Source organism: Neodiprion pinetum, chromosome 6 (assembly GCF_021155775.2).
Source record: "Neodiprion pinetum isolate iyNeoPine1 chromosome 6, iyNeoPine1.2, whole genome shotgun sequence".
In the NCBI taxonomy this organism is placed as follows: domain Eukaryota; kingdom Metazoa; phylum Arthropoda; class Insecta; order Hymenoptera; family Diprionidae; genus Neodiprion; species Neodiprion pinetum.
In genome coordinates this window covers 1,515,646-1,529,121 of record NC_060237.1, presented here as the reverse complement: position 1 = coordinate 1,529,121, position 13,476 = coordinate 1,515,646, and the positions used below count along the sequence as shown (strand labels likewise).

The window sequence follows — 13,476 nt, the reverse complement described above, 5'->3', positions numbered from 1 at the left end:
GAACTGCTTGCCGAGGGCCCTCCTCTTCCTCCTTTGCTAGCAATTTACCCTGGGGGCTTACGCTAAGCCCCAGCTAGCTTCGAAAATCCTCGAAAGCACGTCCCAAAAGCCGAATCGAAGGCGATGAAAATGTTTATTTGCTTCGCTGCTTTGCCCCGCTTGATTAGTCCCTGTGGTTTTATTGTTAATATTATTTTTTTTATCGTTGTTGTTATCATTTCTTGTCAATTATACACCTCGAGTACTAATTTCCAACGTATTTCCGCGCGTACATCGCAAGTCCCTGCCTATAAATAATATCGGTTACGCGTTGCCGTGTTTTCCCGTATCGTGTAAAATGATAATCCGGTTAACCGGGGAATAAAAATGACGCGCCATCAGCTGCAAGTGAGAGAGGAGAAACCTCGAGCGGATACGTGCAGCGTTTTTGGACGATTTGATTTTTCCGGAGCATCTCCCTTGAGCCTGTTTATATTATTATATAATGTAGAAGACGCGCGGGGGAATACAAATGGTTTCACGCCTCGGGTAAGACATGTGCTTCGCCGTTTCCATTATGGCATTCTTGTTAGGGACCCGGAGAGCGGGCCGAAATTGATTGCCCCGCTTTCATTGAGATACGCGAATCTAATAAACTGAAATCGGCTGGCATTTCTCACCGGCGAAACACGGTATACATTTTAGTTAGGTCCTTGCGTCCCCTTTTCCACAATGCGCACACAACACCTCTTAAATCTGACCTACACCGGTGTTGTAAATCCGTGTGCACGTATACACGCGTATGTACATAAGTTACGCAAGTCGTTCGGCCGGCCATTTCCCGCAAATCACCTCGCCCTGACAAAAGCTCAACGGTATTGCCACCAGGGGCTGGTGGCTCAATGCGGGTGAAGGTTTCGGGACTATAGGACCGTTTCGTTCGAACGGCAAATAATCCTAGACGTTTTATTGTCCCTTTTCATCTTCCGCGGGATGCGAAACAATTTGCTAATTTTACAATCGTGAACATCGACCATTACTTGGGATAATTTGATTCTAAAGAATATACAGGCGGACTTGCGGAAAATTCATTCACCGTCACTCGGCACGGCTCGAGGCAATTTTCTCTGACTAATTTCCGACGACAGACTCGAAATGTCAAAGATAAAGAGGCAATAATAGGTGGAGAGAAAGGCGGTCTGCGGAGGAGGAAGTCACGAGGTTCGAAGAGTAAACGCAAATGCAATTTTGCCCCGCGTTCAAAAGTTAAGTAGCAGTATAAGGCGGGAGGGGCGGGGATCGGTCTGGTATATAAGCTCCTCCGAGACGGGGTCTTCAATATCGAGTATCTTGCAGCTGATAATGGAAAAGAGTAGCTGCGGTAAGCCGAACCTAGAAGTAGATAGTCGGCGACCGGTATATAATGCGCATGTATATCCCTTCAATCAGAGCTTCGGGTCCTCTCAAAGAGGGCGTGGAAAGTGGTTAGGTAGGTAGGTACTTTGATTGAAAACAGTTCGGTTTCAATCTCAACCACCATCTTCTCGAGACCGTAGCCTAGGTTCCTGAATAAACACCCATCCGGCTGCGTGCTTCCTTCTTCTCCGAATGAAATCGATTCTATCGGCGTTAACCAAGCCCTCGGCTCATCGTCAGCCTGGATCATCGATGCTAACTCGACCCTGTCGCTACTGCCTCGAGCGGAGGGAAATTTTTATCCTAATTTCAGTGACGCCGTGCCGTCCCTTGCTTACCGGTGGTAACACAAGTCCTTCGGGAATTCTCATTTCCGACTGCCCGTCGTCCTGGGACCCGCGGCGAGTATCCCGTTTTTCAAGCGGAAGCCAAGACGACGGTATCTAACCCCGTGAAATCTCGCTCGTCGTTGATCGCGTGGAGGAATTTTTTTTCGGACAGCTCGAGGAAAATCAAATCTCGCCAATTCCGCCGGCCGCTTCTACGGCGAAACGACGGAGCTTGACGCGAATCGGAAGGCAGTTAAAGTTCGGGTGACCTGAAATAATGGTTTGTTTTTCTCCAGGGCCTTATTTGCCATTCTATTTCTTTTTGTCTTTTCTTGACCTCTCGTGCCTCCCCGCGCAAGATTTTCCTTAGCTGGAAATCAATTTATTCTCTTCTCTTTCCTGCCTACCCACCCTCCCAGCATATCCGTTTCGAACTTTTCCCGTTTGCCGCACTAAGCTTGCAGGGATTTGCAAAAAAAAAAAGAAAGAAAAAATGTTTTACTACTACCTCTCGTCGAGAGAGAACCGAACGATTAATAAAATCTCTCAAATCGCCCCCCTCGACCGTCGAGTAGGTATCCCAAGTTTGGTCTTCCTCCTTCGTATGGAAAATTCTGCACTCGGATTAACCTCGCCTCGGTTGAAAGTTTAGCGGTGGATTATAGACATTCATTTTCAGAGAAAGGAAGAGGGTTTTTGTCGGAGCACCGATTTAACGACACCTACTTGCCGGAGAATGCGGGGTGAAAACTCGGCGTTTATTCACTCCGATGTAAACCCATCTGGCGCCGTTTATGCTTCGTGCTTTTGCAATACGTATAATGTAACTTCTACACGAGAGGGTCGGAATTGATGCTAAGCTCAAGGTGTAGGGTGTAATAATTTAATATCTCACACCGAATTTTCATCGGCGACAAAAACCCCTCCTCGTCGTCTGCGTAATAAACTTTGTCTCCATGAATCGACGCGGAAAGATACCGCTTGACGAATTGTGAAAAGCTCTTTCACGCCTAGACGTATTATACCCCTCCGGTCAGATTTTACTTTCGCGTAACACTCCTCGTCCTCGTCCTCGTCCTCGTCCTCGTCCTCGTCCTCGTCCTCGTCCTCCGAGCAATATAAACGGGCGGCGGGTATCATTATATTTGGAATGTAATTTTCACGGTGCCGTGCAGCTCTGCCGTTAAACTCCCGACCGGTGGCATGAAGTCTTGCTCCAAGGAACGACGAACCACCGTCCGTACGGACTTGGGAAAGTCGTAACGCCGGGCGGCACCGACGTCGACGTCAACGACATGTGGGGACAGGAGCTGTCGTCGTCGTCGTCGTCGTCATCGTCGTCGTCGTATCTGCAATTAAATAGACTTCGCGGCAGCGATAATCAGGGAAGTTATGGGAATACCTTCGCAGTCCTTCCCTTTAATCAGATTAGTTTCCACGACGGCGTTTGGCAACGGGCTGCGGATATTGCCCGCAGATTTTTTCAGCCCGATCGAGGATCGACCCGCTTTTCTTCTCTTTCGTCGTTCTCCGATTCAACAAAAAATTTCCCAACCGAACAGTGCTACATGCTTCGCATTAATCCCTGCAACGCGGATGTTAATTTTGGGTAATTTTTTACAATTTCACTACCTCAAATTTTCACCACGTCGCGTTGCCGCTGCAACCCGGTCTGAGAATGTATGTAATATAATAATTATTTTCAGGAACAGGTGCAATTAGCGTGGCTCGCAGTTGTGGTGGGTGGGCGGGGAGGACGCACGAAATGGCCGGTTATAAATATTACTAATAGTCCAAAAGTGCTGAAAAAAGAAAATCACCCAGCGTTTCGCCCGAAGCCTTATCGGCCCGCCTCCCCCCCTACACATTAGCGCGACTGCAACCGAGAATGTATCGCCTTTTTAATGGGTCACCACCTCACGACTCTGCCCTGAAATTATACCAGCTGCACATGTAATTTTGATAGGACAGAATATTCGCGCGAAAAAATTGCCGGTATTTTGAAACAAAAAACATCCGACATTGTTGAAAAATTGAATTTCTAGTTCTTCCGCGGGTCGTCTCTCTCGAGCTTTGTGGAGAAGAAACGAGGGCTGAAATCGTGAAATAGTCGGAGAACAAGCTTGGCAAGCAAAAATAAAAGAAAAAAAAAGCTGCGTAAAAGACGGGGAAAAATTCAAGATAAGCCAAAATAAGACCGAGTGACGAAAAAGCCTCTATGCGCGAGACGAAAATAACGCGTGCGTAGAGGACCAATTTTAAACACCTCGGTACTTGCCCGTCTACATCGGAGTTGCAAATCTTTGTGCGAAGAGGCAAGGGCTTACGATCTCGTACGTTATTATAACGCACGGCACCGCGCCTTCACTCTCACGTACCGCCGCGGATGCCTGTGTACAAAAAGTGCTTTCAAGCTGTGGATTCTCCCTTACCAACGCGCCGATCCTTGCACCCACATACTCACTCGAGCAAAAAAGCCCCGAGCAAACAAACTTAATCCTCAGACTCAAGCGAGGACTAAATCGTTCCCGAATATACGCGCGTCAAGCGTGAGAATTCGTTCGGCTCGAAGACGAATTATCGTTGCGGTTATTACGCGAGAGATTTCGCGCGAAAGAGGATCACCGATACTTGAGATGATTTGGAAGAATCAACACCCTGTGAAGGAAACGGGCTTCCGGAACGCGTGCAACGATCGTCGAGTCTTGAGGAACCTCTCGAAATCCGCGAAAAGCAGCCCGTCCACAGAGACAGCGGCAATCGAGTGTATCGAGAGAAGGTACGAACGTTTCCCGAGTCCGAGTCCCGATTTAACGGGCATTGACCGGGTCGTCGGGAAAAAGAAATGGGTCTCTCGTGCCGCGGGTCACGGAAAAGGTGGTAATGAAATACAGCGGAGCACGCGAGTGAGTGCCGGCTGTGTCTGAGATCCGGAAGCGAGACGTGGACCTTTGCAGCCCTAATTATGCAAATTCGAGGGGGCGTCGCGTTCTCCGAGAACTCGAGGGACCGCGTATACCGGCTGCAGGCTGTGTTGCGAGGAGTTTTTTCACGGATTTGCACTCACGGATCACCCGGCCGCCGGACACTTCCAACGCGAAGATGCCCGCCTGCCAGCGTCCGACGCCCAGGGACCGACGGAAGGGTTGGCCTCGGCTTCCGGCTCGAATTAGCGCGCCAAATCCCCGGGGCAAAGGGCGGGTCACTTACACGGCGGCTGCCTCTCGACCCGACCGATCGGGTGCCGCCTGGCTTTCCGATTCCGGTCACGGGTGCACCGTTTTCAAAATGTGATTGAATCACGACAGATTTATTCATGTCGCTTCGCGGAGCGCGCCGTTGGGGCGACGCGTGCTTTCTCGCCGAGGGATCGAGTGCCTGCGGTTATCATCTGCCGGAGGCGAGGAGGGCTCTGGATTTCAGCCATCTTGGAATAATCGTGTCCGGGTTTCTCAAAACAATGGGACGTACGCGTTTCTGCGCCACCGCGCCGTGTGTATTTTTCCCCACGGATCCTGACGCCTTTATTCTCCGCACCCTCGCCTTCGAGATCTCTTTCGGAATACAATTATTCACCCCCGCCTTCTCGCCTCGCGCTGCCCGAACTCGGCCCCTGGAAGGATCTGACCCAAGATCCCTGCAAGGAGCGAACTCATTAACGGGAATTTCCTACCGCACGTGGCACCGCCGTCTCCTTAATTAATTAAAAATTGTTACGTCTAACGCCCGTCTCTGCTAAGTTAGACCAGATTGGATCAGCCGCCTGAGAGAGCAATGGAGTGGATGAAGTTTGCCTTTGAAAAGGAATACCAGATCTCGTCTCGCCGCTTCTCCTCTACAAACGTTTCGCAAATGTTCATCCGCGTATATATACCGTATACCGTATACCGTACCCGGTACACGAATCGAGGCACGTTCCCTCCTCGAGGTTCTCTCGCAACGCGGTTTTCACCCTCTACCGCCTAACGTCTCCTTACGCCCCCTTGATTGCAAAAGCAATTTTCCGCGTCTGATTAAGGAGCGATACAGACTCACCGGCAACTCGGTGTATTCGATTTTTTTTTGCTTTTCGTCAGACAATCTCACTGCGGAGCTCGCTACTCATTCTTCCGTTTTGAAACGATCGGTAAATAAGTTACGCAAGCCTTACTTCCCCAACTGGAATATAGAGGACTGGCAAAATTCACGTTCGAGGTTTTTCTTTATCTTTTTTTTTTTTTTTTTTCGTTTGCTTCGTATCAACCTTACGAAATAAATGAAAGTCGAAAATGTCGATGGTAAGCTGAAAGCGTTGAGCTTCGAGTTTGAAGTTCGAAGAGCGTGTAGTGATCCAAATCTGCTTTTAGCTGCGATCGGCCATTTCCGCTAGAGAGCGTTTATCCCCGCGTACGCCACACGCTTAGAGTACAGTAGTTGCGAAGTGCGAGGGAACGAACTCAGCTCGGTTAGCCAGCGCGTCGTTGTTGGGAAAATTCAGCGCCCGTTACCGGCTGCAGCGAGAGAGGAACGAGAGGCTTGGAACCCCGGAGTGAACTTTTAACTCGAAATCCATGAATTTCGGATAAATCAGAGGTAAGCCGCTCGGCTGGCTTACCGCGGATCTTCGTCCCGAGGATGGCATATAAGAAGGCTTACATCTAAATAAATTTGCAGCCAAGAGCAGCGTGCATTATAAATGTTCACTTGTCTGCTTGGTGCTATCTGTCTTTTCCGTGAAGCGGATCAAGTGGTTCCGAGGAGTGAGCATCTGTTCGAGAAACGCGAGGACGGTAGGACGATCCCTGACACGCAGGACGAGGGCGGAAACCCTGCGGGGAAACTCGGGAATATCCACCCGACCGTAGCCAAACTTTGGTGACAGCGTTACGGATCTCGGTCTTACGTAACTCGTGTCAAGGCGTATTGAAACAGCGTAACAAGTTCAATCTCGAATCTCGTCACGGTCACTCGTTTCGCGCTCAGACCCCGCGGAAGCTCGACAAATTTTCGAATTGTCCACGTCGAGCGGTCGCAAGTTCGAGCTTCTGTGTGAATTCAGAGATCGAACATTATCGCCGGATCACTTTGACCGTCCAATCGACAAATAACACCTTGAAGATCATCCCGCACTGGTTCCCCTCCGATGTTGGCTCGAATGAATCGACGTTGCTCGTTTATCCTGATCAAAGTCTTCGCATCTCGCACGGCGAGATCCGTGTGTCGTGTAATTCGCAGAGAGGAACGATTGCGAGGGTGTAATATTCGCGTGGGTTACTACTCCGCAGGGTTTCAGCAGGCGGCCCAAAGAAAGGCGTCAAAGAAGAAACATTAAGGGGTTTCTCTGAAAGTGTCTTGTAAGCCTTGGCCAGAATTTTCCCAGCCTCGTAGCCGCGCGCCTCGCATCCCACGTCGTTTCTCCCATTCCTACATGCATAATCCGCGAACTACCCTTTTTAACCCCGGCCGGAGTCAAACCGCCCGCTGAGCTTGCCCCGACATCAACCCTCGCTTCTATTCCGGACATTTAATTTGTCTCAGCCCCGGTAGACGGATGCGCCGGCTGATGAACCGAGGGACCTAGACCCCCAGGCACCGTTGGTATGCGCAAAATACCCGGGCGCAGGCCTATTTTGAGCAAAAATTTTCGCCCCTTAACGCGGGCCTGAATTTATAGGGGAGGGTACTGCAGATGCCTCGAGCAACTAACGCGAATTTCCACGTATATTCCCAGATACGACTTCCCGGCCGTGGCAATTAACCTTGGATTTCACGGCGTGATTGATGCGCCCTTCGTTATCCCGGAATACTATTACCTTGTTTTTGCATATCTTGAAACGGAAATCTAGCACTCGGTGTCCGCGGTCCGAGCTCTTCGTTCCCCGAGGAGGTTTCTTTGTCCGACTCTTTGACGGTCCTCCCGTCGCGAATGGACTGCCATCGTTTATTCCCGAACAAATTAGGGGCGGAAGACCTTTAAACGCGTGCCCTGGGCCCTGTTACTGCGTTTCTTCGAGTCGTCCACCAGCTCCGGTTAGGCGGCCTGATTACGTCGTTCGAACAATCCGATATCAAACCGACCCGAACGACGATGGCGTCGAGCAGACCGTTTCAATTCCTTCGAACTCGGAATGAGCGCTCTAATCAAACGAGTGTTCGATCCACTTTTACTCTGGTCTGCGGAACCCAACGCAATCCTTTCAGCCATTGCCGCTTTTACTGTTATTCCCCGATACAAGGTACCTCGATTTGGTCTCGGTAAATATTTCCAGACTGTTGTGTTTCTCTCGTATTTGCTGTTCGACGTTCGGAGCACTCTGCGAGTGTCAAGTGCCGGTGTTTATTAATTACAACAATACAACAACGCGGGTATCATCACGTTTCAAACTCCTGTCCGGGAATCGACTGTGATCCGGACGATTCTTCGGAACGGGCGAATTCGTCGGAGACGTGACGCGCGATGTGTTTGAGGCATCGTCTGATTGGCGACTCGAGTTTGATTACTTCGGAGTCAGTCATCGCTTTTTCGGGTCTTGTGATTCGGTTACGAACTTTGGCCCGTGCTTCTGTATTTCTTTCGGTTTGTTTCACCATTCTTCTTTTTTCTTTCTCACCTCCTTCTTTTCCCTTTCGCATTATGGCTTTTATTTTATTTACCCCGAGGTTTATTATTGCAGGATCAACCACGAGAGAGCCAGACCTGACCGAGTTAGTGGGCCATAGCTGTGTCTGCAGGAAATAAAAGGTGAGTGGAGAGTGGCGGTGGGTGAAAACCGCGAGCGTCAAAGTTTGTCTTTTGTTATCGTCCCCGCTGTTTGCACAATCGACTCGTGACCGTCGACTTTTTCTTCCTTTCGCCCAAGCTTACATCCGGATACCGGTGGCCCCCTCGGTGTGTTTAGCTTTGCTCGCAGTTTCACCTCTCGAGGTTAGACGAGGGGGAATTATGACCGAGCGTATCCTTTTCTAGTTTAGATATTTTGCAACGTCGGTTCAGCTCGTCTCTCATCTCATCGAAACAAAACCCAGGATTCGCACGATTCGTTTTAACATCTAGCAGCTTATACGGGTGTTGGACCGAAAAAAAATATCTACAATTTACCCGGGGCTTGACACCATTCCAACGGCTGTTCGAAGCTATTGAGAGCCCGTCGTAAATCTTTCGGGGGTTTTCCGGGGCACAAGACGGAAGCAAGGCTAAGGTAGCACACCAGGGCTGTGCAGGGGGTGGGTGGTTCGGTCGGTCGGTCGGTCGGTCGGTTTTGGGATGCGATGGTAGGGTCGGGAATAACAGGGCTAGAAAATTCCCCGTTGCAACCGGGCGTTCGACCATTTCGCTGAAATAAACGGCGGGAGAAAGAAGGAGAAAATTAGCGATAAGAAACACGGGGGTGAAACGAGGAGGTCAGTTTCGCACGCTTCCAGCATCTAATTTCGCGGGCGAATAAAAGCGAGGTCGGATTCAAACTTTGGCAAGGTAAAAAGAAAAGGGGGGTAAAGGAACGAAAAGAAAACATTGGAAAAAGTGTGAAAATAATCTCGAAATGGCGAAGAGGACGGCGACGGTTCTTTTTCTTTCTTTTTTTTTTGAGACTCTACGTCGGACCGAGAAGAAGAGTCCGAGCTTCGGGGCTAACTTGAGGTCGTTCCGAAGACATATGATACGTCTCGAGGTTCGACCGCCACTGATCTTCGTCCCGGACCGATCTTTCTCCCGGTGAAATTTAACCAGCCGAAGGGGCCTCGTAACAAAGCACTTTCATACAGGTGATCCATCGCTTCGGGTATGCCGCTAAATGAGAATATAATACGGACCCTTTGTCTATGATCGGTCGAGACCCAAAGATAGGATCGTCGATCGTCCCGTGACGTGTAAGGCATCCGCGAAATTCGACGGAGCTCTAATTATCCGTTATAATTGTCTCTTTCTTCGGCTCAGCGGTGTTTTTAACGCGAAAAGAAGAAGAAAGAAGAGCGTCCGGGGAGGGCGACAAACAATTTGTCGAATACCGTGAAGTATTTACACGGGGGTGGTAGGAACTTCCGCCATTGCGTCCGCTTCTATAAATAAAAGGAGGAAAATTTAGTTCCTGCTTTAACGCGGTGTATAAAGTGTATACAACACGGTTCGGTGAAACACCGCGTTTCATTTTCATTTTTATTGTTATTTCGCTCACTTATAACTTAGTCGTCGTGGTTAGGAAAAAGAGGAGAAGAACGCCGGGCGGGTGCAGAATTGTTGTTCAATGGGTTGAGGCAACGGGGCTAAATTAGAAGGTACGTTACGCCGCGGTTTATAGCAGGGCTACCGCACCGCGATTCGCGTGAACCATTTTAGTCGTTTTTTCGTAGGCGTGATTTTTTGTTTCCTTTTTCAACCCCCTCCACCCCTGTACGTTCTTTCCTTCTCTGCCAAATCCTCCACGATAAATTTTTTTCGATACATCAACTTTGTTATGTCGCGGAATTCTCGAGCGATTCGGTCGAAGGGCGGTGGGTTAAAATTTATTTTCTCAGTGTCGGTGTGTGTACGAATGCGTGGGAACTGAAACCGCGAGTGACGGATAAAAATTTTTCAAAAATTTCGCGAGTCGGTTCGGAGGTAGCGGGATAATTCGTAACCCTTAATTCTTCGTGCTTCCCCTTTCTTTCCCCCAGTTTTCGTGGTGCAAGCGTAAGTTCTACGTATCATAGACTCACGCGCGAGTAATATTTACATAACGAAAGTCGCGTTCGTGTTCGGCGGCTTATAACTGTAGACAGTATTGGTGGAGGACGAAGCGGGTGGTTTCGCAAAAGTTGTGTGTAACGTCTTGTGTACCAAGTCGCCGAAGTTCGGCGGACTCCTCGCGTGCGTAATATACTCTTCACAATATCAGACTTCTAGGAATATACCGGAGCAAAGGAGAGAGGAAGCTGAGCAGCTCAAGGCGTTTCTGATTTATTGTAGACGGTCTTATTTGAAAAGTTTATATGCAATCCTTTCGACGTGCGCCATCACGGATTACTTACGTACTACATCGTTGAGGGATCTCGAAAAGTTGTAAACATCCACCAGACGGTAGACAGGCTTTATTGAACACTCGCCGTAGCTTCCATTTATACCTTCTTGCATCGATACATTTGGACGACGTTGCGGTGCGGCTTCGTGTCAGCCAATCGAATCTCGCCTTTTCAATGTCGTATCGACCGGCAATTATGACCTCGGTGTCGGGATTCCCTCCTCAATATCTTGGCCAATATCTCAGACAACTCGAGACATCGAGTCTCGTTTCAGTATGAAATTGTGACGTTCACAAATTTCCTTCGCGTTCCTCCCGATCCTCCTGAACCACACACAGGTACAAGCGTAACCCGCGTGTCTAATCGTAAGTAAGGCTCTCTCGCTCGGGGAAGCCAGCAGGTGTGTATCGACATGGTATCCATATTAATAGCCAAATACGAGTCCCCCAGGGGCACCTGTGCGGTGTCGAGCCAGCCATTGCCCGCTCTACCCTCAGCCTTCTACCTCATCTTCCTGCGTGTGGCAGTGCAGAGTTAACGTGGTTATCGCCCGAGGTGTCAGTTGCCTGTAATATACACCGTTAAGGCTCCCGTTCGCCTGGTAGCGAGGCGAGGATTGGAAGGAAAGGCGAGTCCCAATTCGCTCTTGAATTATCGAGGATACGCATCTTTCATACTTTCCTTTTTTCTTTTTATCTATTTTTTCTGTAACGTACCGACGTCACTTTCACGACCGTCTCACGAGGGAAAAACTGACTTTGCAGTGACAGAGAAAATGATCATTCGTAACGTTTATATCGTTGGGATCGTGAACATCAAACCTGTAGTCTTTGAAGAACGAGCAATCCTGGAATAAGTCAATTTTGCATCACTTACAGCTGAGTTCATGTTCTAACAATTGATCCTGTCAGACGGTCAGGTCGATGGTGCAGTTTGACTACGCTTTAGAGGGCGATCAAATTGGTCGTTCAAGTGTGCCAAAGTATCGGTTGAACGTAAAACAGGTACGTGGATCTATTTAAGTGCGAAATGATCGGCTAACGTGGCAGTGAATCGTACGTACTTGAACAAACTGTTAGGAAAATTCTCGATATAACGTATATAAGATTATTGAAGATTGGGTAAATATTTCATCACGTTGAGCATCATTGAAATGAAGAGAGAGAAAAGGGGGTATCATCGGTCCGGACGCGTATAATACATGTACCTATGTTCGTATGAGAGCTGATCAAGTTGAGCAATTTGGTGAAGGTTAAGGCGGAGGAGGAGAAGGAGAAGGAGAAGGACGGGGGGGGGGAGGGGGAGCAATCTCGTTAGCGGTGAGCAAACTGTATAATTTGTTTGCACGCTCCGAGATTCTGCAGCGCCGCGTAGCCCCTAGATTCCATGGATACCTCCCATCTTTATTTATGACGAAAGTTTGGCTCGAAGAAAACTTACAACCTCTGAAGGGATGAAAACGGGGGAGAAGAAGGGGGCGGCGTTTGAATAGAATTTGTCGATCGGGGCACCGCGCGATATTCAATTGTTTGCTTTTCAGTAGAGTTCTCCCGTTATATAATCTCTACTCTACTCCCAGACCTTTGAAATCCCTTGTGCACACCTGCTGTTTCTGATACCTACTGGTGGCCGTGGTGGTGCCCTTTTATTATCACATTTATTTTAATCCAGACAATGCGCTACGGTCACGCGAATCACGCAATAGCTTACATGTGTATATATATGCACGCAATTATTATGAAATTACCTCTCACCTCGTTGTTTTTTAACTACGATAACGATACCTTCGGTCGGGACTTGTTCACATTGTACCTACCGGTAGGTTGATGCGTTGTTCGTGCGTAATCCCAGAACCAATGTGTTCGCCCGGATTATCCAGTTTTTGCACGCCAATATTCTGCAGTGTAAACCAAGAATTATAAATCCAATTAACTTCACGCGTTTGCATTATTTCTGAACGTATACAGCTGTTTCAAAATATGGTGAAATGTTTCCTTGGCAAATGTTCTTTCGTACAGTTACCTGTATAACCTCTTACCAGTGCCATCGATACTATATTGCTGAAAACGTCCGGTTAACCTACTGATTTTTCCACGAATGACTGCCGTTGACATCTCGACAATTGTGGATAGAATTGGCGTTGAATGGTATAATTGCCGTTCCAGTTCGTGTCCACGGCACGAAACGTACGATCGGTACTCGACAAGTCGGAACGAAGGTTGGCTTTCCGTTGTGAGCAAATAGCTTACCTTTCCGAATTGGGAAAAGGGTGTTAGGGGCGAGTTGAATTTTCCCGACGAGCTAACGACGCGTGACAAGGAGAGGACGTCCAACTATTTCACCCGACCGATTGTATAAACCGGGCATGATTGATGATTCCTGGACGGATATGATATTTCGCTGGTCGACTCATGACTGGCGGTGAAATCGTGCGGTCATGCGTTTAATTCACGGTCTGACCCTAGCCGAAGATAAGTGAAGTCTGGAGGTGGTGCAACGATGTGCCGCGAGAAGAAGGAGGAGGAGGAGGGAGATTGTTAGCCGCGAGCCGGTGTCTATTTATAAGAACGCCGATAATGATGATGAATGATAACAATGAACCGCCGACGCGGCGCTGGTTGCGGGCAGCTCTAATGGCCGAGCTGGATATTATAAGCTCGAATCCTTTCTCCGTCCAGTCGAGCTTCGGCGCCAAAGAGCCACCGTCAACCTCGAACGGACGCTAAATCCTCGCGGCCCGCTGTTTGCTCTCTGACGATCAGTGCTCCGTGAG

The 13,476-nt window shown here is 48.9% G+C and overlaps 1 protein-coding gene across 4 annotated transcripts in view; it reads left to right on the top strand.

Moving 5' to 3' along the window:
- The window catches only part of kek5 (kekkon 5), a 177,425-nt gene that overhangs the window by 148,862 nt on the left and 15,087 nt on the right, over positions 1 to 13,476 (top strand). For all 4 annotated transcript variants that reach the window (XM_046632984.2, XM_046632985.2, XM_046632983.2 and 1 more), the window contains one exon: positions 8,378 to 8,445. The gene's annotated coding sequence lies outside the window, so the exon portion shown is untranslated. The remainder of the gene's footprint in view (positions 1 to 8,377; positions 8,446 to 13,476) is intronic.